Raw genomic sequence first — 23,447 nt, 5'->3', positions numbered from 1 at the left:
TTTCACCGTAACATATATAATATTGGTAAGTCCCTCAAATGAAGTGTTTTACATGACCCTTTCAGAAGGAAGAAGCACTGTACATATACATAAAGGGAAATAATACATCTTAAGATAAATGCATTATAGCTATTTCTTAAATATTTATTGATAACGATATTTTATTAGCCCAAAAGAGACGTTATACCCGAATCGGAATTAGTCTCGAAACGGTATTTTGCATCGAAACACTTAAATGCGTTGTTTCGCTTTTCAAATTTCTACTGCCAAAAATTATCACCCTGTACTGCATTTAAAGAAATTAAATAATGAAGAATCATCATGAATGTTTTTCGCATTACGAAACACAACGCTACATAGTGACAACAGAATTTGAAAAACGTAGTCCTCCACCCGAATATTGGCATTCGAAAACCAGAATTTTTAATATCGAATTTGTTTTACTATCTATTTCAAATTACGCAAAACTACCGAGTGAGTGAGTAAAATTTTTGGGGCAAAAACCAAAGGTGATTATGATGCGCCAAACACAAGGTGAGATGATCTAATTTGATGAAATCAAATATTTATTAATAAAAAAAGATGAAGTCATATAAAACCAGGTAAACGCACACATTAAAATACAATACACAATCTGCTGAACAGATTGCATTAAGTAATAAAAGCCAGTCTCTCTTAAATAATAAAATAAATTACAATTGACTTCTCTTCCGATTAAACGGTCGAGAGGTAAGTCACAGCTATTAAAATATTTCTGACGAAGACTATTCAGAAGGCAATGCTATGCAATTTAATTGCGCTTCATTGGGAAGACGTCTGTGAAAAGCGCACTGATTTCGGTAATGGGGAATGCAAAGTACTATTGTGCATTCCCCATTACCGAAATCTGAGAGGGAGTTCTTTATGTGTTGAACAACAAATATTATTTATAGTACAGAAATTAGATTATAAAGCTTTCTACAAAATGAATTGTAATTTAAAGTTTAATTTGGCTAAGCTTCTTAGTTCTGTATTAAAATTTAATAACAAAGCAATAAACGTATGGAGTAGATTCAGTCAAAAACTCAATCGATTTCAAGGGTAAGCAGGTACAGGTCCCTCTTCTTCAAGAGCAAAGAAATCCATGTCTGAAAAGCAGAGTAAGCAACAGTCGTATTGATACACTTCAGCGGTAAAGCGAAGTAGAAGGTAGTGCCATTTATTGCCAAAAATTTAATACTACTTTGGGTCTGCAAAAAGTTTCTAAAAAGGTTCTTCCATTAGTGAAATTGATGTTTTTAAAGCTTTTCACATTCAGAAAGGTATGCCTTTTTTTTTTTACCTAAACTTTTTTTGCCTAAAAGTTCAATTCAGTCCTTTCAACGCTTTTCAAATTCCGTTATCTTAATTTTTCAATTTTTGTTATTTTAGTCGACAGATGGCACTACCTTCTTTATCTTGTTTGCTTTACTGCTGTAGGGTGTAATTGCGACCGTTGCGTCCGCTGCTTTCGTGTCTTGCAGATTTCTTTGCTCCTGATGAAAAGAGATCTGTGCTCGATTGCCCTCGAAATTGACCGAATTCTTGACAAAATTTACTCCAAACACATGGCTCATGGCTGTTGCTTTGCTAATTTTATAATGTAACAGAATATAAAGAAAACACCTGTGATTTTTTAATCACAAAATTAAGGTGAATAATGTAAGAATTCAAGATCAAATAAACATTAGAGATAAATAAGAGTTAAATCTGATGAAGCTAATAACTGATGATTAGAAATGAATAGATAACATACTAAAAGAGCTAACATTCCACTAGAAATTTCATTATTTGTTTTTCCAAATCCAATACTGTCCAGTTCTGGAAATTTCAAACTGTAATAAAAACCCTCTTCTAATTACGTAAGAAGTGAATAAATGGAAACTATTTAGCTAAGTTCCTAATGTTAACATGTAGGCTCTCTGTTAAAGCATCTTGAAAATGCTACATCCATTTAAAACAGTTGAAAATAATGATTTGAAAAATTAACGTAAAACTATACTTGTGATATAAGATACCATTCTAGCTTACGAAGCCCTCTATGCCCTCAATAGCTTCCTAATTTACAAAGTAAGACTAACATAAACTACGACAATTCAAAATACTCTGAATAATACAAATTCCGGTAACAATGATTACTTTCTAAGTTCTTTACTGCTGCAGTGAGAAAATTTAATACAATTTCTTCCTATGTATTCAGTAAAACGAGGAGTAAAAAAAAATTAAAGCATGAAAATTTATTCGAATAGTAATAACTTCATAAGGATAATATGAAAAGTTTTTAGACTTTCCTATATTAGCATGTGAGCTTTCTAATAACAAAATCTGTTATTTTATTCTCATTAGTTGCTGAGAAAATTCCTTTCAGACGAAAGTTTTAAATGCGCAGAAGAGATAAGTATAATCTGAGCATTTCTGATAAATTTTGAAATATGTGCTAAACAAAGAAGAAATCGAACGTACACAAATAAGTGAAGGAGATAAAACGATATAAAAAATTAAATACTAAAAAATGTACTATGTAACGAATGCAATGTAATGTAGTGAGAAAAAAGAAATAGTAAATCTATATCTTCGTTAGAGTTTACATTTCTTATTACAACTTGTAGCATGAGAAGTGTTTACTGGGTTTATAAAGTATCTTAATTTCTTTTATCTTAATTTAGAGTAACTCCGCAGCAAGGGTATTCTGAACCTCTCTTTGTCTTTTACCAAATTACGTCTCTTCCCAACAATTTTAGGTGGATGAAATCTGTAAAAATGAAACAATCTAAACCAGCGGTTCTCAACCGGTGGTCCGCGTACCGCTGGTGGTACGCAAGACAAAAATAGGTGGTACGCAAAGAAGGTGGTACGCAAGACAAAAGGCAACAAAAAAAATGTTTAACTATTAAATTAAAATATCTCGTGAAGGAAAAGAACAACTGATAGAAATTTCTTGTGATCGAACTATAACTGAAGATTTAAAAAATAACACATTTATTAACTTTTTGCTGAATAAAAAACAAAAAATTAAAAGCATTTGAAACAAAGCTGTTAAATTCTTATTACCTTCTTGCACAACCTATTTGTGTAGACACGTATTTTCTTCCACGTTTTATTTGAAAAAGAAATAGAGAACAAAATTAAAATTGGATCGTAATTTACGTGTAAAGTTAAGTGAAATAAGACCACACATAAAGAAATTGATCTCTCTTAAACAGGCCCAAATTTCACACTAAATTTTAGAATTAAAGTTTTGTTGCGTTTTTTTTTATTCTTCTGACACCAGTTGCTACGTTATTTTCTTCCTTCATGTTCGTACGGGGTTCGTATGGATTTAGAGTGAATAATGACGACACTACTTGATGAAGTATCCAAACAAACTTTTATTTACCAGTATTGTCAGGACAGCTTCAGTCACTAAAAGTCACTTTTTACAGTCGTCGAAGATCTAATATACACTCGCTGGAACAATCAGCGACACAGCCCTCAGGCTATCACCGTGGAGACAGCTTCACGGCAAAGCACCACAGTACAGCTCCCGACTCTGCTCGGTCGTTCTCGGAATTCCACGTACTCTCGAGATTCTCCACGCTACAACTCGCGATGCACTCGACGACACACAGAGCACAGCTCCCGACTCTTCGGTTCAGTCGTTCCTGGAGCTCAACACGCTCTCTCGAGGATGCAGTAACCGCGATACACTACGAGACTCTTTCGGTGCACTCGACGACCCACTCGGCACTCGCTGTACGGCTGTCAACTCGATCGACTCCGCAAGGATTGATTCGCTAGACGAGACACCAACTCGAGACTAACTAGCTCGCACTCTCGACGAGGCACACACTCACGATACTAACTCTGAATACACTCGATACTGACTCACTCTCCGCGTACCAGCAGGGTTTATATAGCTTTCAGTTTGTGTGCGAGAACATTCTTGGCTAAACCGATAAGAATTCGTTCCAGAAGGTTCTCCATCAGTCCATGGCATATCGCCAATTTTGTCGCCGAATGGGCGATTTCTTGCCAAATGTGGCAACCCTTCTCTTTTTTGCCCTTTTATGGCAACCCTAAAATTGCTTTGCGGAGAAGCTATGTTACCGCGCCTGTACATTTCGTAACAATATTATAAATTAAATTTGATAATTAAAATGGTAACCAATTTTTAATCTATATATTTCATGTGTGCACATTTAATATAGCCAGTAGGTTGTGCAAATGCCAAACTATATTTCTTTTTAATATTTCTATTCAGAAATTGAAAATAATCGTTTTAAAATGTAGTGGTGGTACTAAAGTTTTTAATTTTTGTTTAGATGATACGTCTTAGTCAAAAGGTTGAGAACTGCTGATCTAAACTCTTCCCCACCGATGGTCTTAAAATCTGATCCGTTTTGCGCTGATTAGCACTTATCCTGGGAGAGGAGATCAGACAGATGAAGCTGACATGTAAGAAAATGATCATTTGGATAATAAATATTTTTACGGAGAAGGAAAAAATATTTCCGAAAATGCGTTTCACGAAATAATTTTTCCATCTAAGAATTTATATTATGCTTGCTGATAAGAGTAAAACGAATTAGGTAAAGAATTTTATGTTAATTCTTATCTGTCCTTTCTATGTTTCTGTAGGCTTCCACCGGAACTCAAACTAGACTAAGCTTGAATGGTGACTGCTGCTGATATTTAAAAAGGCGTTAACGACATGATTTGAGTTCTATTGAGCTAGAATGCTCTTTAAAGGGCTGGTGTTGATGAAATACCATTTTAAAAGTTAGTGCTGAGTAGAGAGGTGAGTTGGAATTAAAGCTTGTAAGCGTAAAGTTTGTTTTGATTGTGTTTCGAGTTAAGGTAAACATTTTGTATTAATTGCACCTAAAACTAGTAAGGTCGAAATTCTTTATAAATTTTGAATTTTCAGTTTGTAGTATAAAAACAAAATTGATGTGGCAATAAACATTTTCTTGAGTTTTAAATTTATCTGCGAATTGAAGCTTGACGAACGTAGTTAATAAGTTGTGACGGCGATCATTCATCTGAACAAGACAAAGTTACTAATTCAGAAGACAAACAACAAAAATCAGCGTTATATTTACAAAATTTCCACAGGACTAGTTTCGATGGTTTTACCGAACCATCATCCTCAGCTGCAAAACTGCAAATAAACAAGATAGGAAAAAATGATTAGATAAGATAAGAAAGCCTGGACAAGAATAAGCAAGTGGCGCCATTTGTTGATGAAACTAGAACTAAAACATAATTTCTTTAAAGGCCGAAGGCAAATTTGGATTGGAATTAGGATCGTTAACTAGAACAGAAAGATTTTTATGAATGTGAAATGCCTCTAGAAAATCCAGTTCTCCAATGGAAGATGTTTTTTGAATAATTTTGGCAGCAGAAAAATTGAGAGTGTGATTTTCGGACCAACAATGTTGCGCAACAGAAGACTTCTGTGTTTCCTTTCTTCTAACATATGCCTCATGTTCCTTGACGCGAATTTTTCTGCTGCCAAAATTATTCAAAAAACATCTTCCATTGAAGAACTGGATTTTCTAGAGGCATTTCACATTCATAAAAATCTTTCTGTTCTAGTTAACGATCCTAATTCCAATCCAAATTTGCCTTCGGCCTTTAAAGAAATTATGTTTTAGTTTCACCAACAGATGACGCCACGTGCTTATTCTTGTCCAGGCTTTCTTATCTTATCTAATAATTTTTTCCTATCTTGTTCATTTGTGGTTTTGCAGCTGAGGATGGTGGTAAACCATCGAAACTAGTCCTGTGGAAATTTTGTAAATATAACGCTGATTTTTAATGTTTGTCTTCTGAATTAGTATTTATTCGGCGTGTTATTGTGTCTTAAAGATAAAGTTAGTCATTATAAGCAAAAGATAATTAAACAAAAGTTTTGTGTGTACTTATTTGCATTGCTTCCGTATTTCAATTTAAAATTACTCTAAAATGAATTTTGTAAAACTAAAATGTTGTGAGAAATCTCATCGAAATATTTTGTTGAAAGACAAATTCAAACTAAGCAAAATTTAAAACTTAAAAGAATTTTCATTGTTGCAATTAGGAACAATCTGCGTTCATTGTTTACTGATAATTATACTCGAAAGCTACCTTAATAAATTATCAATGTTTCCTTAAATTATAAAGCAGTTACTTTACTGAATCCTGCAATAGAACAGCTTTCTAAAGTTCTAGGCGAGGCAATTTCCTAGCGCATCAATTAGCTAATCGCTAAGAATAATTTCTCTGCATTTAAAATTTGATGCCTCTGACTATATTACGGCAATTCTGTAAACATCATTAAACTTTCGAACTTTATTAAGAACATGCATTAACTTGTTAATAGCACGAACGTAAAACTTTGGCTATCTTATCTCGAATGCTCATTTACAAGTTTATAAGTGAAAAATGCTCTTTGTAATTAAGGAATATGCACACTGAAAACAAAATTCTCAATCCAGCCGTGCCATTTGCGTTGAAGGGAAGAAAAAGATCTGTTTTTGGTGCTGTTTTTTTACCATGGTAGCCTTCCTTTTAAGTGCACTTAGCGTTAATGGCCCTTCAGTCTGTAGAATCGACGAACCTTTCCGAGCACTCATCAAGTGCATTACGCAGGAATAGGTAAAAGGAAGAATTTAACGTGAAAAGTACGTAATCGTATCGTAATCGTAATAGGGATCATTTCTCGTCGAATGCAGTCTTCCGGGCTTTAAGCATGTTTTCAGAAAAGGAAAAAAAACGCCTTTAACCTCCACTGAAATTTCAACAGCAGGCTTTGCTTGCTCTTTTAATAATAAAAAAATCTTTTTTAATTTCTCTGCTAGACATTAAATGAAGATGCTTCAGATAATCGTAAAATACCACACAGAAATTTTAAGGAATTGTTTAGTAGAAAATACTACGCTTCATATTAGAATATTCTACTTCAGTTGAATTAATATTGGTTCGATTTTTATGAACGAAAAACATTTTTTTAAATTTACAAAGTAAAATAACGATTATATATATATATATATATATATGATGTATCAGCTTTAGTCGTAGCTTAAATAATCAGACGATAAGTTTAAAAAACAGGATCCATTTATTATTATTCAGGAGAAATAGCAGTTGCAAAATCAGATAACCGGAGTAAATAAAAAGAATTACTAATAACTTTTTGTATGAAGTTTACTGCATCGTGACATTTAAGAAAAAGCCCCGATATTCCTTTGAGTCCTTTTATAGCCTCTGGAAAGGCGGAGCTTCCAAGAAATGACGTCAGCCAATCCAGTTCGCTTTAAATATTTCCAGAACATTCTGTAACTGTACGTGTAGAAAAGGCGGGAAAAACAACTTGACTACGGGGCTGTGGAATTAATTCCACGTACTTTCAAATAAGAGAACGTCGCCATTAGAAATGAAAAGAACATACAGTTAGAATTTTAAGTGTATACTTGATTATGGAATTTTATTATTACATATATATGCAAGTTAAAACATATGTAAATCAAAATTATAATTTAAGCTATCAAGAAACCCTCAGTTCCCTCTCTCTCTATTCTAAAAATAGTAATGCTTTTTCTGATCTGAGTCATTTCTAGGTCAGTCCATATCACACGACGTAATAACGCTGACGTTGTTACGAATTCGGAACTTAATCCGAGTCAGTTCGTGTATTGCATAACTGCGGCACTCATGCTTGTTTTTGCTATGGTGGTGTCTCACTGCTTTCTTCGTATCGCAAAAATGTAAATGTTCCTGAATAGGCACAATTAAAGGGCAGAGTGAATTTTGGCTGAAATGCCTATATACATATATAATAGTTTCATAAGAATAAATTTAATTTAATTAAATATTCTTTGCGCCATTGCTGCAAGGAATGAAATTTAAATTTAAAAAAATTTAAATTTTAACAAACACGTATAAAAGTAAAAAAGCAAATTTAAAGCCATTTTTATTATAATTTTAAATACAACTTTCTTTTTCTAATAGTTTTGTTTTTCTTTTAAACTCGCTCTCTAAATAATTTTGTTTCATTAACTTAAATAGTTTAATACAATAGTTCATTTTTTATTAATTAATTTAGTGAATTAATTAGCAATAACATTTAAATTCCCAGTTTTTTATTTTAATGGATTGGTTTTGCACTTGATTTGCTTATGCTTGTGAATTTAAATGATATTGTAGATTAGTTCGAGAATTAAATCTTTTATATGTTTGCACATTTTTTAAAATTTTTTTTAAAAATTATTTTGGCTTTAAATTTGCTTTTTTACTTTTATACGTGTTTGTTAAAATTTAAATTTGTTTAAATATATATATATTATATAATATATAATAATATATAATTATATATATATATATATATATATATACGAGGTATGACACAAAAAAAATAAAGTGTGTAGCTTCGAAAAAGAGTGGAATTGGCAACGACTGTTTCGGTGACGTGATCCCACACACCTCCTCTATCCACGCGGCCAGTTGCGACGAAACCGATCCCACCATTTGGGAGTACTGTGTTATTGAGTGAACATGTACAACTGCATTTTGCCCTAAAAAGGTCTAATGTATAAACCGAACAGCGAATCAACATCAAGTTTCTTGTGAAACTTAAGAAATCAACCACAGAAACATTTCAAATGATGAAACTTTGTCTCTTGCACGTGGGTTTGAATGGCATAAGCGGTTTTCAGAGGGAAGGGACAAAGCACGCGTGTCAAAATTAAAATTCAAGGCAATGTTAATTGTCTTCTTCGGCATTAATGAAATTGTTATGATTGAGTGGGTTCCCAGTGGTCAGCACTACAACAATCGCTACTACACTGAAGTATCAATCAACACTACTAAATCAATACTACCATACTGAAGTACTAAAAAGACTTCATGAAAAAATTAAGGAAAAAAGGCTACAGTTGTGGAGTGAGGGACGGCTGTTACACCAGGACAATGCACCCGTGTGATTAATTATTGCTAATTAATCACACGGTCCTGTCTGTCAAGCAGTTTCTGACCAGCAAAAACATTACTGTGATGAGGCATCTTCCTTATTCACCTGATTTGGCACCATGCTACTTTTTTTATTTCATAAAGTTAAAAACTGGCTTAAAGGGAACCCATTTTACCTCAATTGAAGACGTTCAGGCAAAAACGTAAAATCTCCTGAAGAGCCTTTCAAAAACCTCGTTCCAGAAATGTTACCAGCAATGGCAGCAACCAGAAGTGTGGGAATTCTGAACGGGACTACTTTAAAGGTGATAAGGCCACGGGCAACTGATTCTGTAAGTACAATGGATTAGTCAATGGATTTATTGGATTAGTCTCGATTTTTTGTGTCACACCTAGTATATATCTATGTCATGATTTTGATTGCGCTGCCGAAGCCTGGAACTCTTAATAGCTTTCAATATCCTTCATGGCTATGTCTAAGACATACTGAGGAAGATAACAACTTAGATTTCTTTAAAATTAAATATGTATAAATTATGTATATATATATATATATATTGACTACATAAAAGCAAGGATTTTTTATGGAAGAGAGATTTTAATTGATTTCAATGTTCCCTCCTCCTGATGAAGTAGCATGTAAGTTGATTAAATTCCTTTGCTTTCGTGTTCTTTTTCGTCCATTATTTTTTAATTTAGTTTTTACTTGTTTCAAATATTTTAGGTTTAACATTTATTAAATTCTTTTGTACATTTATAGGATATTTTTAAATTACTTATGAATCTCAATTTTTGGTTCTTGTTTAAAATTGGTTCTAAATTTCTTACTTTACGTCTTTATTGATAATGTTTCAGCAGCTTAATGCGCGAAAGTACTTGGCATGATCAGCATATTTTATTTAAATTTTTTTGTAATTACATATATTATATTAATATAAACCGGGAAGAGTCAGCACCAATTCGGTATATAGTTTATGCTCGTAACTCTAGCTAGCAAAGTTTCTAGCTATAGTTAGAAAGAAATCCTTTTATCAACGAAGAAAAATGTGGAAGTGAAGGGCAGTCAGTCTCTTTGGATATCTTTTCTTCGTGGAACTCCTCCTCCTACAGGAGACGTACTCCTCCTCCTCCTACAGGAGACCTAATACTCCTCCTACTACTCCTACTCTTACTCCACCTACTACTCCTCTTCCTCCTCCTGCTACGAAATCTAATACTAATTCTAGTCCTGCTCCTACTACTCCTCCCACTTCTACTTCTACTGCTCCTACACTTCCTCCTCCTCCTCCTCCTCCTCCTACTTCTACTCACACTACCTCTCCTCTTACTCCTAGTAGGAGTATTAGGAGCAGGAGACCTTCTCCTACTCCTCCAAATATTACTCCAACTCCTCTTACTCGTACTGCTCCTAGTAGTAGTAGGACTAGGAGTAGCAATGGGAGTAGTAGTAGTATGAGTAGGAGGAAGATTAGTATTATAAGTAGTAGAAGAGGAGGGAGGAGGAAGAGTAGGAGTAATAGTAGGAGTAGTACTACTTCTCCATCTCCTACTCCTACTGCTCCTAGTACTCCAACTCAAACTACTACTACTTCTAATACTACTTCTGCTCCTACTCCTCCTATTACTTTTACTAGGAGCAGTAGGAGTAGTAGCAGTAGGATACTCCTCCATCTCCTACTCCTCCTCCTACTACTACTACACCTAATGCTACTCCAAATGCTACTCTTACTCCTCCTACACCTGCTACTACTCCTACTACTACTAGGAGTAGTAGGAGGAGGACTCCTAATCTTACTACTTCTACTCTTACTAGTAAACCTACTCCTACTAGGAGTAGTAGGAGGAGGAGCAGGAATCTTCCTCCTACTGCTTCTCCTACACCTACTCCTACTCCTCCTAGTAGCAGCAGCAGTAGGAGTAGAAGTAGTAGTAGTATTAGGAGTAGGAGTATTGGAAGTAGGATACTCCTTCTACTAATACTCCTACTCCTGCTACCCCTAATACTCCTACTCCAATTACTACTCCTAGTAATCCTACTCTTACTTCTACTACTCCTCCTCCTATTACTCCTACTCCTCCTACTCCTAATCCTCCTACTTCTACTCCTACTCCTACTACTACTAGGAGTGGTACGATAAGGAGTAGGAGAAGGAGTAATATTAGGAGGAGGAGGAGGAGGAGGTGTAGTAGAAGGACTCCTACTCATACTACCACTCCTAATACTCCTAATCCTTCTCCTACCTACTCCTCCTTCTCCAACATACTACTCCGGCTCTTACTCCTCCTACTACTACTACCTCTCCTACTCCTAATACACTTAATACACCGACTACTTCTCCTCCTACAATTAATAGGAGCGCTACGAGGAGTAGGAGGAGGAGCAGGAACAGTAGAATTAGCAGGAGAGGTAGTATGAGTAGGACTACTTCTACTGCTATTCCTCCTACTACTCCTACTCTTACTGCTACTAGGAGCATTAGGAGTAGGAGTATTGGAAGTAGGATACTCCTACTACTTTTGCTCCTGCTACCCCTAATACTCCTACTCCAATTACTACTCGTAGTAATCCTACTCTTACTTCTACTACTCCTACATCTATTACTACTCCTCCTCGTACTACTCCTACTGGTCTTCCTCCTCCTATTACTCCTACTCCTAATCTTACAACTTTTTCTCCTACTACTACTCCTGCTACTCCTAAAAATCCTACTCCTACTGCTCTTCCTAATCCTACTACTCCTCCTCCTTCTACTCCTACTCCTACACCTATTACTACTAGGAGCGGTACGAGAAGGAGTAGGATTAAGAGTAATATTAGGAGGAGTAGGTGTAGTAGAAGGACTCCTACTCATACTACCACTCCTAATACTCCTACTCCTAATTCTACTGCTACCTCCTACTCCTACTACTAATCCTACTGCTACTCCTACTACCTCTTCTAATACTCCTCATTCTCCTACCTACTCCTCCTTCTACCTACTACTCCTGCTCTTACTCCTCCTCCTCCTCCTCGTCCTCCTACTACTACTACCTCTACTACCTCTCCTACTACTACTTCTGATACTCCTACTCCTCCTCCTACTACTAGTAAGAGCGGGACGAGAAGGAGGAGGAGGACTCCACCTCGTACTATTTCTACAACTACTAGGAGGAGTAGGAATATTATGAGGAGGAGGACTCTTACTCCAACTCCTCCTACTATTCGTACTTTTACTACTTACTCTTAATCCTCCTCCTCCTCCTAATATTACTCCTACTCCTCCTACTCGTACTGCTCCTAGTAGTTGGAGGAGCAGGTGGAGTAGTAGAAGTAGGACTCCTACTACTCCTCTACTCGTACTGCTCCTAGTAGGAGTAGAAGTAGGAGGAAGAGGACTAGTAGGATTAGGACATGGAAGATTGGTAGGAGTAGGAATCTTATTCCTCCTTCTACTCCTACTCCTCCTACTACTATACTACTATTCTTTCTACTGCTACTCCTACTCCTCCTCCTAGTAGTAATAGGTGTAGGAGTAGTAGAAGTAAGAGTAGTAATAGGTGTAGGAGTAGTAGGAGTATTAGGAGTAGCAGGAGTAAGAGTATTAGGAGCAGGAATATTAGGAGTAGGAGTAGGAGGAGTAGGAATAGGAGGATTAGTAGGAGTAGAGGTAGGAGTAGTGTAGTAGTAGGAGTAGGAGTAGTTGTAGGAGTAGTAGTAGTAGTAGTAGGTTTCCAGGTGCAAAACAATGGTTATATTCGCCGAAATTATTCTTAAATACAAAGACATAAAAACAAATTGACATGATAAATTCACACTAGCATTAAAAACAATTATGAAAATGATATGTAAAGATACAATGCTTAAAATAAACAAATAAACACATGTCATATATTTATCACAAGTACAAAACAAACATTAAGCCATCAAACGTAGGATATATTAACATGCAAGTCACCTTTCTGTGTTTTAAACGAATGTTTTAAACGTTTTAAACGAAGATTTTTAAGATACGGACACCCTATTAAAAAATGGCTAACTGAGATTACAAAATAACAGTTTGAGCACACTGGTTCACTCTCAGCTTTTAATAGATAACTGTGTGTAATTTAAGACTTTGACCCTCCGCAGTTTATTTTTTCCGGCTGCACATCCTAGAGTTGCTGCCATTTTTTCAATAATCTGTCTTTGATGACCTTATGGATGTCTCTAAAGGGGACGAGGCAATGTCTTAGATAAATTGCAGATTTAGCTGTAGCGTCTGCCAGCTCATTCCCTTTTATACCTAGGTGTCCTGGAACCCAACAGTACAGGATGCAGTACCCACGGCTTTTTAATTTAAGATTAAGGTTTAAAACTGTCACCAATGTATGAATTGTAACTGTCATTAATGTAAGAAACATTGTTTGGGTGATCAGGAAGTGTCTCTCGAATTCTCCTCCGGAAACTCTCGAATTTCCTCATTTAGGCGCAACATTTCCATGGGACTGTCAAGTCGATTTATCAGGGGTTTATTGTAATAAAAAGAATTTCGGTATGGCCAAAAAACGGTTGAAAATTATTTTTCTAGTATGTAGTGAGTAATTTCATATCACAGAAATTAAGCGTACTTTCTGATTAATTAAAGTTCGTATAGTACATAATATATAACAAAAAAAACAAATTAAACTAAAATGAAACATGATTACATACTAACTAAAAAACAAAACGCACACCAGTAACATAAAATAAAATAAAATATAAAACGCACACCAGTAACATGAAATATACATTACAATTAAATTTAAGAGCATCGATTTGTTTCTTCAGGTGATTCCGACAAAGCCTCTAGGGTTATCGGCCTAACGGGAGGGTTGCCTTCGTGAAGGACGTCCTAAGGGAAACTGGCTCGTATGCACGTTGCATATGGGGAAAACCATGAAAATGCTCATGCAGGCTTGCCACGCCGACTATAGGTTTGATCCAACTTGCGCGTTACTTTATTTGTATAGCCGTTAATCTAACTTATCTTTTATTTAGTCAAGTTAGTTTCATTATCTTTGATTTAAGCCATAAATGCTGGCTTCTGTAAATTTTTTTCTGTTAAATTTTAATTGAATCTAATAATAGGGTCCTTTACACTCATTGGGTACTTACAAGACATAGTGATGATTCATTTCAAAGTCTCGAGGCGTTTCGTAGAGATTATGTTACTGAAGAGCACGAGACGCTATAGCGCATATTTATATATACACACATGCATGAACCAAGAGACAAAAGTGTAATATTCCAACTAATTGAGTAGTCCTTGAAAGCAGCAATACTTATAAACTATGTAGCGAAGTATTGTATAGTTAACGTACCTAAGTAAAAGGTCCAAAGAAGGGTTATAGCAAACACGTAATAAAACGGCTGAAAAGTCGTAACATTAGACTTGAAAGAACAACGTGGCCAAAAGGTACAGTGAGTGAGTAGAGGTTTTGTGGGCAAAACCAAAGATGATTATGACGCGCCAAACACAAGGTGGGATGATCAAAATTGACGAAATTAAAATACAATAAATTAAGACAGATGATCAAATATACCAAATCCAGAGGATGAAGTAATATAAAAAACAAGTAAAAGCACACATTAAAATCCAAGACACAATCTTCAAAACAAATTACATTAGGTGATAAAAGCCAGTCTCTTTTAAATAATAAAATAAATTACAATTGACCTCTGTTCCGATTAAACGGTCGAGAAGTAAGTCACAGCTATTAAAATATTTCTGGCGAAGACTATTAAAACATGGACACTCAATTAAAATATGACGAACACATACACAAACATTACAATTACAATAAATAGGCTCATTCTCAGCTTTTAAAAGGTAGTTATGTGTCACTCTAATGTGACCAATTCTGAGGCGAGTCAAAAGAACTTCCTCCTTACGATTTCTAGTAAAGTCCCAATGCTCAATTCCAGGCTTTACATTTCTCAACTCGTTTTGATGCTGAACATCCCAAAGTTGCAGCCATTTTTTTCCGGCTCTTCTTTTTGACAACACAACAGATGTCTCCAAAAGGGATGAAGCGGCTGGACAGTTCAACAGCACATTTTGCTGTGATATCTGCCAGCTCATTCCCTTTTATTCCCACATGCCCGGGAAGCCAGCACTACGGAATTTCATATCGACGACTCGTTAAGTTTATATGAATCTTGACAATTTGAGAAGATAGTTATGTGTCACTCTAGTGTGACCAATTCTGAGGCAAGTCAAAAGAACTTCCTCCTTTCGATTTCCAGCAAAATCCCAATGCTCAATTCTAGGGTTTACATTTTTTAACTTGTTGTTAAGCTGAACGTCCCAAATTCGCTGCCATTTTTTCCGGATCTTCCCCCTTGATGACACAGCGGATGTCTCTAAAGGGTATGAGGCGACTGGACAGTTCAACAGCAGATTTTGCCGCGATATCTGCAAGCTCATTTCCCTTTATTCCTGCATGTCCAGGAGCCCAGCAGTACAGGACTTTATATCCTCGAATTGTTAAGTTTATATGAACCTTAAGAACATCCACTACCACAGGATTCTGAGTGTTGGGAAAAGCTTCCAACGATTTAAGAGCACTTTATGAGTCTGTATAAACTATGAACATTTTGTGGCAGAGCTTTGAGATGTACAAAAGACCATAATGTATTGCAGTTAGTTCAGATGTTAGGGCTGAGAAAGCATGGTGCACACATCTGCCCTCTATGTAATCTTCAGATACAAATGCCATCCCGACATGAACATGAATCCGTCTGTATATATCGGGTAATAACTGCAATATTTATACTAGGAACTTCTACGCTCTTCTAGGATATCGTAGCTGAGGAACAAGAGAGTAAAGCAAAGTCTTGTTCGAAAATTAAAATAACCCCTAAAAGAAAGCTAAGCAGTTAAAAGCACTATGCCTTTTTAGTGGCGTCAAAGGACACTAAGTGATGCCAAATGCACAAAAATCACACTTCCCTTCCCCGTTAAAGAATCGCAAAAGCAATCGACATATAAAATTAAACCATGCATGTAAATCATTGTTGAGATTGCCTGCAAAGTAACTACTGAGAACGTTTGCATTCTTTATTTCACTTTTCAAAAGACGTGTCCTCTTTGTATTGCACATTTTGTAACTTACATTTGTTCGTTTTCTTACTTTTGAAAATCAAAAGCAGTGGGGAGACTTACAGACCACGAGTACTGAATCAACGGATGCAGGATACAATTCCGTATTTCGAAAATAAATTACTCTGAGTCAAAATCTTATAACAGTACGAAACATAATTACTGAAATAAATCTAATATCATATTTTGCTTTACAGCATTTATAGAAATAATTCCAGAGAAATAGTTTTATAAATCAAGTTATTGCACGCTCTGTAAACATTTTCAACCTAAGCCATGTTTCCTGAATTATTACAATCATTTTCAGAATAACTGACTGATGCATATTCCACGGTGATGGAGGCCATTTTGATAATTATTAACGAATGTTACAATTTTTTTAATATTATTACGAATTTTTGTGCATATGTAAGTAATTTTAGCGAATGTACGTTTAAAAGTGTAGTATCTTTTGTAAAATACAACAGGAAAATTTGAAGAGTCGAAACTCTGCAAGAAAATAACATTACGCACATCTATTTACATTGAAATAAATAGATGGCTATCTTGTTAAAATCGCCTATATCGCCAGGCTGGCAATGATTTTGGCGAGAAATTGCCGACGGTCACCAAGGTCTGGTCCCTGTATATTCGTATTGTAATTGAATAACTGTAATCGATCTCTATATGTAACTGTAACAGTATCCAGCCATGTAACTTTAACCGTATAATGCCTTCCAGTAGTTTCGAGAAATGGAAGATGCTGGAGCTTTCTCGCCGCCGGGACAAAACCCTATAAGGCCGCAGAGGGTATCAGCTGTCAGTTTCTCAATTCAGAGTTGACTATGAAGTATAGAGAAATCTCCGCATGAGTTTTGCTGTGTAGATACGCTTTTCGTTGCGTTGTGTTTAATGTTCTTACTAGTGTGAAGTGTAACTCTTGGTGGTGCTCTATGATAATGAGAAGAGCGGTACGAGTAGTTTCATGGGAAGTTTCAGAACTGAAAAGTTCCCCTTTTGGTGAAATATATTTTATCAAGCTCTTTAAAGAGTGTAGAGTTAAATATATTTTTTAAATTAAAAAATGCAAAAATCATAATATTAGATCATAAATTTAATAATTAATCATAAATTTGGTTTTATGTTTTTCTGAATTATATAGGTTCCAATAATTAATTGATTTTCTGTTGTATATCAACTCGAAGGTTTTGTATGTATATTTTCGCAGCCTTTCTAATTTTTAGACTCAAGTTCATAAATATGGGAACTTTTTGTAGCTCCGTTTTCGGTCAAAAAGGTTTTCCCTTTCATCATTTGAACCTCTGAAGGATTTAGAGAACGATTTGTATTTTTCGTACTTGGAGTCTCTTCTGGACTTTTCTCGCCGTAGGGGCAAATTTTGCTGTTCAAGGGAGCTTACCCATTATAAAACAAACGAAAGGCTTGCTTTTTGCATTTATTTCATGTGTGTGTGTTTCAATAGCACGCATTTCTGAAATTCTTTGGGTGCTCTTAGATCTGCTCCAATTTCTGGAGCTATGGGAGAAATTTAAGTTCGGGGGTTACAGCCGAAAACATCGCGGCAAAAACATCGCAGACGAAAATGTCGCGGAGAAAACAACGCAAGGCGAAAACGTCGTGCTACAAAACATCGCTGGAGAAAACATTGCAAAGAGAAAACATCGCAGTTCTAAAACATCGTGGTACAAAACATCGTCGTCGAAAATAAAGCGGTTCAAAAACATCGCAGTTTTAAAACATCGTCGTTGAAAATATCGTGGTAAAAAACAAAGCATCTACAAATCATCGCATGACGATAACATCGCAGACATGCTTTTTTCAGGCATGCTTTAATAAGTGTAAATGGATATTCCCATAATGATTTGTGAGCACAAGATGGAAAGAAGGATAATTTTTACTTTCATATTTTTTATTAATTAATACATTTTTGCTGAGAAAATAAAAAGGAAACTTAAGCATAAAAAATTAATGCAACTTATAGCACTTAATAGAATTTTAAACCGACATAGTTAACTAACAAAGGCCATTAATAAATCATTTTTATAAAGTTTTTACTGGTAATATTTCATGAAAAGTATAATCTATAAGTTACATTTAATTTTCTATGCTTAAGTTTCCTTCTTACGTTTTCAGCAAAAATTTATTAGTTAATAAAATATGTGAAAGTAAAATTTATCCTTCTTTACACCTTGCGCTCACAAATCATTATGGGAATATCCATTTACAATTATTAAAACCTGAAAAAAGCATGTCTGCGATGTTATCGTCATGCGATGATTTGTAGATACTTTATTTTTTACCACGATATTTTCGACGACGATGTTTTTAAACTGCGATGTTTTTGAACCGCTTTATTTTCTACGACGATGTTTTGTACCACGATGTTTTAGAACTGCGATGTTTTCTCTTTGCGATGTTTTGTAGCACGACGTTTTCGCCTTGCGTTGTTTTCTCCGCGACGTTTTCGTCCACGATGTTTTTGCCGCGATGTTATCGGCGGACACCAAGTTCGGGACATCTAAGGTTCTCTGACATAATCCTAGTTAAACAGCTTGGCGAAACGAAAGGGATATAAGCGCCTTTTGTTTCACTTTTTTAAAACACCAAAAAACGCATGGAAAAATTACTAAAAAAAACCAATGGAAAAACACCAAAAAACGCATGAAAAAAAGACTAAAAACCAATGGAAAAAACACCAAAAAAACGCATGTTTTTCCATGCGTTTTTTTGGTGTTTTTTCCATTGGTTTTCCATTGGTCCAGACTAAAAAAACCAATGGAAAAAACACCAGAAAACGCATGGAAAAAAGACTAAAAAACCAATGGAAAAAAGACTAAAAAACCAATGGAAAAACACCAGAAAACGCATGGAAAACGACTAAAAAACCAATGGAAAAAACACCAAAAAACGCATGGGAAAAATACTAAAAAACCAAGTTATATTTATTCTTACTTATGAAGTTTTTTGACAAGTTGCTTCAAAACATTGAATTTTAGATCTAAGGTGTTTTCCATATGACTAAACGCAGTGTGCAGATTTCTTGAAAAATCATAATTAAAAAATGCGTTACAGCTGATTTTTAGTATCGTTTACATTTAAAAGAATATTAAATTCAGAATTTACTAAATAAATTTATCTCAGGTTTTTCATTACCTGAAACATTTTAAATACTTAAACCTTAGAAAATAATTTACGAAACGCTTTGAATTTCGTTTGATCTGCGTGTATGATTTTGTTAACAGTAGTATAGAAACGTTAACGTTAAAAAAGAAAACGTTAATACGAGGGTTTCTATTTATATTTCTAGCCTAATAATAAAACAACAAATGTTTATGATCGAAATTGGTTTTACTGTTTTTCAAAATATTCTCCATGAAGATCAATACACTTCTGAACGCGTTTGAACCAATTTTCGAATAACTTTAACTTTTTTTTCGAAAAAAAGGTAATTTTGAAGTTATTAAGGGTTTGGTTTGGTTTATTAGATTACGGCAAAGCACTCAAGGGCTATCTGCCTTAAGGGAGGGATGCCTTCGTGGAGGACATTTTAAGGGAAACTGGCTCGTATACACGTTACACATGGGGAAAACACCCATGCAACCAGCCTGTTCACGGGATTCGAACCTCGGACCGAACTACCAGTGTTCAGCGACTCTACCGCTCGGCCGCTGGTGGGCCCTGAAGTTAATAATGAGATTTCAAATAAGACATTTGGAAAATGAATACTGAAAATTAATCTAATCATGGAATTGAAATTTATCATATTAAAGTTTTTTTTATTTTTTTTATTTTAAAGTAAAAATGAACATTTTGTAAAGTTAATTTTTTTTTTTTTTGGTGCAATATCCTTTGTGCAAAGCCTGAAATAAAGGTTTTACGATATAACAGACGTATTAATGATTAAAAAAAATCTCTTCTTTAGCTCCTTCGCGATTCATTGGCACCTTATAAAGGAGCATATTGCTCTCCTCTACGCAATATATACTGTATAAGGTTCAAAAAAAAGATGATAATGAAAGCTATGATAAAAACATTTTCTCATAAATATTTAGGGCCGTCTCCTCAATGCCCGAAAAAAAATAACTTTGAGCTATTGAATTAATCTTATTGTTAAGATCCCTTACTCCCACTATTTCAACAAAGTAGCATGAGAAAATTCGAGAAGAAATTATAAAATGAAAGAATTCTGCTTCCTCGGTTTAAAAGGAGTCAAAGCCTGATTCATCTTTTCTTGGAACCCGTATTTTGCAAGAATACTTTCACTTCGTCCAGAGTTATAGAAGATAAATAAAATAACTAAACAAATATTGGATTATTTCTCTTTGCGTGAAAACTGCGTGCAGAACAAACGATTTGCGAATAGTTCCTTTCTTTTTTTTTTTTTGTAAAGTCAACAGATATTTCCGCTCGCGAAAATGAAAGACGAACGGTTGCCATGGTGACGCATTGTTTGCCACTGGGACTTCATCTCTGGGTTTGGCACGAAAGGAGAACTTCGTTACAAAGAAATCTGTTTACATCAAAATAAAAAATATAACAAATGAAGAGTAAAATTCGTAGCTCTCGAGGAAATGCTCAGGGACTAAAGAAGTAAAAAAAAAAAAAATAAATAAAATAAAATAAATCACTGACTGCACGTGTTTTTTAGGTAATTACAGTTGCTATGCTCAATTAAGCATGACTAGCACTGGTTTAATTTATTAAAAACACGCTTATGAAAATTAAAACTTCTACTCTAATAATAAAACAGCATCTCAATGTAAAACCATTATAAAATTTTGTATAAAACAAACCCTCTAATAACCTGAAAAATTAGGAATTCATAATTTACGTTATAACTCATTTTACTATTTTTTCTTTTTACGATATGTTTACACTCAGGGACCAGATTAACCGTATTCAGTTATGTATCATTCTGCACAAAGTGAATAATGTATGCTCCACTGATTTCCTTCACTTATAACAGGTTATGTAAACATTGCTAAAGAAGTTATCAGGATTTCATCTTAATTTTCAACAAAGAATGTCTTGCCAAACAACACTGCAGTGCAGCAGAAGTTCAAATTTTTTTTTTTTTCCCCTGACCATAATTTCAAAAGCTCCGCTCCAAGGTATCGAACTTAAAAAATAAATAAACAGAGCATTAGCAAAAGGTGATATTTCTCCTTAAAAATGCCGTATTGAAAATAATGTTCATCTTATACCAACAAGCTAACATTTCAAATCGTACCATAATCATGCTATTATTGATAATTGTTTTAAGCATTTAAAATATTCGAGTGAAACCATTATTCGTAATGCCTTTAATCGTGATGCCATTACTCATCCTATGGCCAATATAGCAGCGATGTAAAAAATTAGCAAAGCAACAATTTTGTGTTTGGTGTCGATTCAGCCAAGAACTCAATCGATTTCGAGAGCTAACAGGTACGAGTCCCTCTTTATCAGAAGCAAAGAAATTTGCAGCAGTGGACACAACGGTCGTATTTATGTCCTACGGCAGTAAAGCCAACGGGAAGATAGCGCCATCTGTTGGTAAAAATAGTAAAGAAATTGGAAAATTAAGTTAATAGAATTTTAAAAGCGCTAGGAAGGCTTGGATTGGACTTAAAGTCATTAACTAAACAAGGTAAATCTTTGTGAATGTGAAAAGCTTCAAGAAATCCAATACACTAACTTAAGAAGCTTTTCGAATAAATTTAGCAGAGCCAAAGTTATGATTAAATTTTCAATTTTGACTTTGGGCTATTTTGGCTGACAGATGGCGCTATCTTCTCGTTCGCTTTACCGTTGGAGGACATAAATACGATCGTTGCGGCCACAGCATTCTTGCAGATTTCTGTCAGTTTTACAGTTTTGAGGCTTTGGATAGTCTTGCTTCTATACACCACATACCTATTTGAACGAGTAAAAGGAACAGAGCTGGCATCTCAATTTTTAATCTCATTTGTCAGGTGGTGTTGTGTCTTTAATTATGGCAAAGCACACTAGGGCTATCTGCCTAAGAGGAGGGATGCCTTTATGGAGGGCTTTCTAAGGAATACTGGCTCGTATACACACATTTGTCGGGTATCTGGACGTCAAAATTTACATTTACAGTGGATTCATTCACATCTCAATTAGTCTTCACTCACGAAATATCTACGTTCGGTTCTATAGCTTCAGCAGGTTGACTCTACATTAAAATTATTGAAGATGGAAATCAGAAAACGCGAGATCTGAACTATCGTATTGTTGTTTACTTCTTTATATGTAGTAAAGTAAGTATTGTAATCGAAAAAAATTGTGTATCATATTTCCAAAAATTATCCATTTTTGCGGCTCTCGAATTCATTTAGACGATTTTCTTTGCGTAAAATGTGTACGTATGGACAGATTTATTTTTTCCAAAACGAATCGTAAAAAGGATTTAAAATGGATTAAGTTTTTCAATGACGTCTTGTGCGAACGCAAGTATTTATCTCGCAAAACTGAAAAACGATTAGCCGTAGAACGTTGAAATTTTGTCTATAAGATCTATTTCCGAACCTCACTTTTTTGTTGCAATCGGCCGCACCAAACATATATATATATATATATATATATATATATATATATATATACCCTCTTACTTCGCTCGGTGAACTCTGTTTTGTTTTATTTTTTTGGTTGGTAAATTGTGCATTTTTTGCTTTAAAAATGATTGAATTATGTTGTTCTTACGTTCCAATTAAAATTTTTATGTCGTTAGTTAATCCGCATGCAATAGTTTTAGAATTATCAACAATTTTCAAAAGTTTAGGTTACTCTAAGCCTAACGAAGCTGCCATTTATTTACATGTGAAACTGTCAGTAAAATAGTGAATTTCAGTCGGTGCACCCATTTCAATGTCCTTTTTCACAGTGGGATCGTAAAATTAACTTTTATTAAAAGTTTTAATTTTGAAAATTAACTTTTAATTTTGTGCACCGAAAATTTAATTTTCTTGCCCGCTGACCAAATTGCTTGTTTTTGAGCATAAAAATCTAATTTAACGGTAAAAATGGTTTTTCTTTAGCTGTTTTTAACCGTATTTGGTGTTTTAGGTTTTTCTATAGTTTACAATTTTTAATGAAGATGTTTTGAGCTTTTATGTATTTTTGCCTTACCGCGAAGGGAGAACTGAAATGATTGAATGAGAACTGTATTTGTACACAGCGATAAGTTTAAGGAAATATGTTTAAGCGAAATGCAGCAAAAAATGTGTATAATCTAATAATTACAATTTTGTGTTAAATTTTGTAATCCCAGTTATGTTACATATTTTAATTCCAATTATAATATTTTGTATAAGAAATGCAACATAAAATAATTTACAAAACAGAGAGTCGGGTCCTCTTACGAGTATTACAAACAATTTTTTTTTCAAAGAACACCTTACA

At 34.6% G+C, this 23,447-nt stretch overlaps 1 protein-coding gene and 1 long non-coding RNA gene across 4 annotated transcripts in view; one reads left to right on the top strand and one right to left on the bottom strand.

The window, feature by feature from the left end:
* Positions 1-23,447, bottom strand: part of LOC118197652 (uncharacterized) — a 388,162-nt gene that overhangs the window by 9,430 nt on the left and 355,285 nt on the right. The window lies entirely within an intron of this gene.
* Positions 1-23,447, top strand: part of LOC118197650 (uncharacterized) — a 79,801-nt gene that overhangs the window by 55,137 nt on the left and 1,217 nt on the right. Inside the window, exons 3-4 of the long non-coding RNA XR_004759635.2 lie at positions 4,320-4,452; positions 4,636-4,795. This is a non-coding gene — a long non-coding RNA (uncharacterized LOC118197650). The remainder of the gene's footprint in view (positions 1-4,319; positions 4,453-4,635; positions 4,796-23,447) is intronic.

This window comes from Stegodyphus dumicola, chromosome 4 (assembly GCF_044657685.1).
Source record: "Stegodyphus dumicola isolate Sdum_Otavi_A_Nest chromosome 4, ASM4465768v1".
Classification (NCBI taxonomy): Eukaryota; Metazoa; Arthropoda; class Arachnida; order Araneae; family Eresidae; genus Stegodyphus; species Stegodyphus dumicola.
The sequence above is the reverse complement of the archived record's forward strand: the minus strand, read 5'-3'. Positions and strand labels throughout refer to the sequence as shown.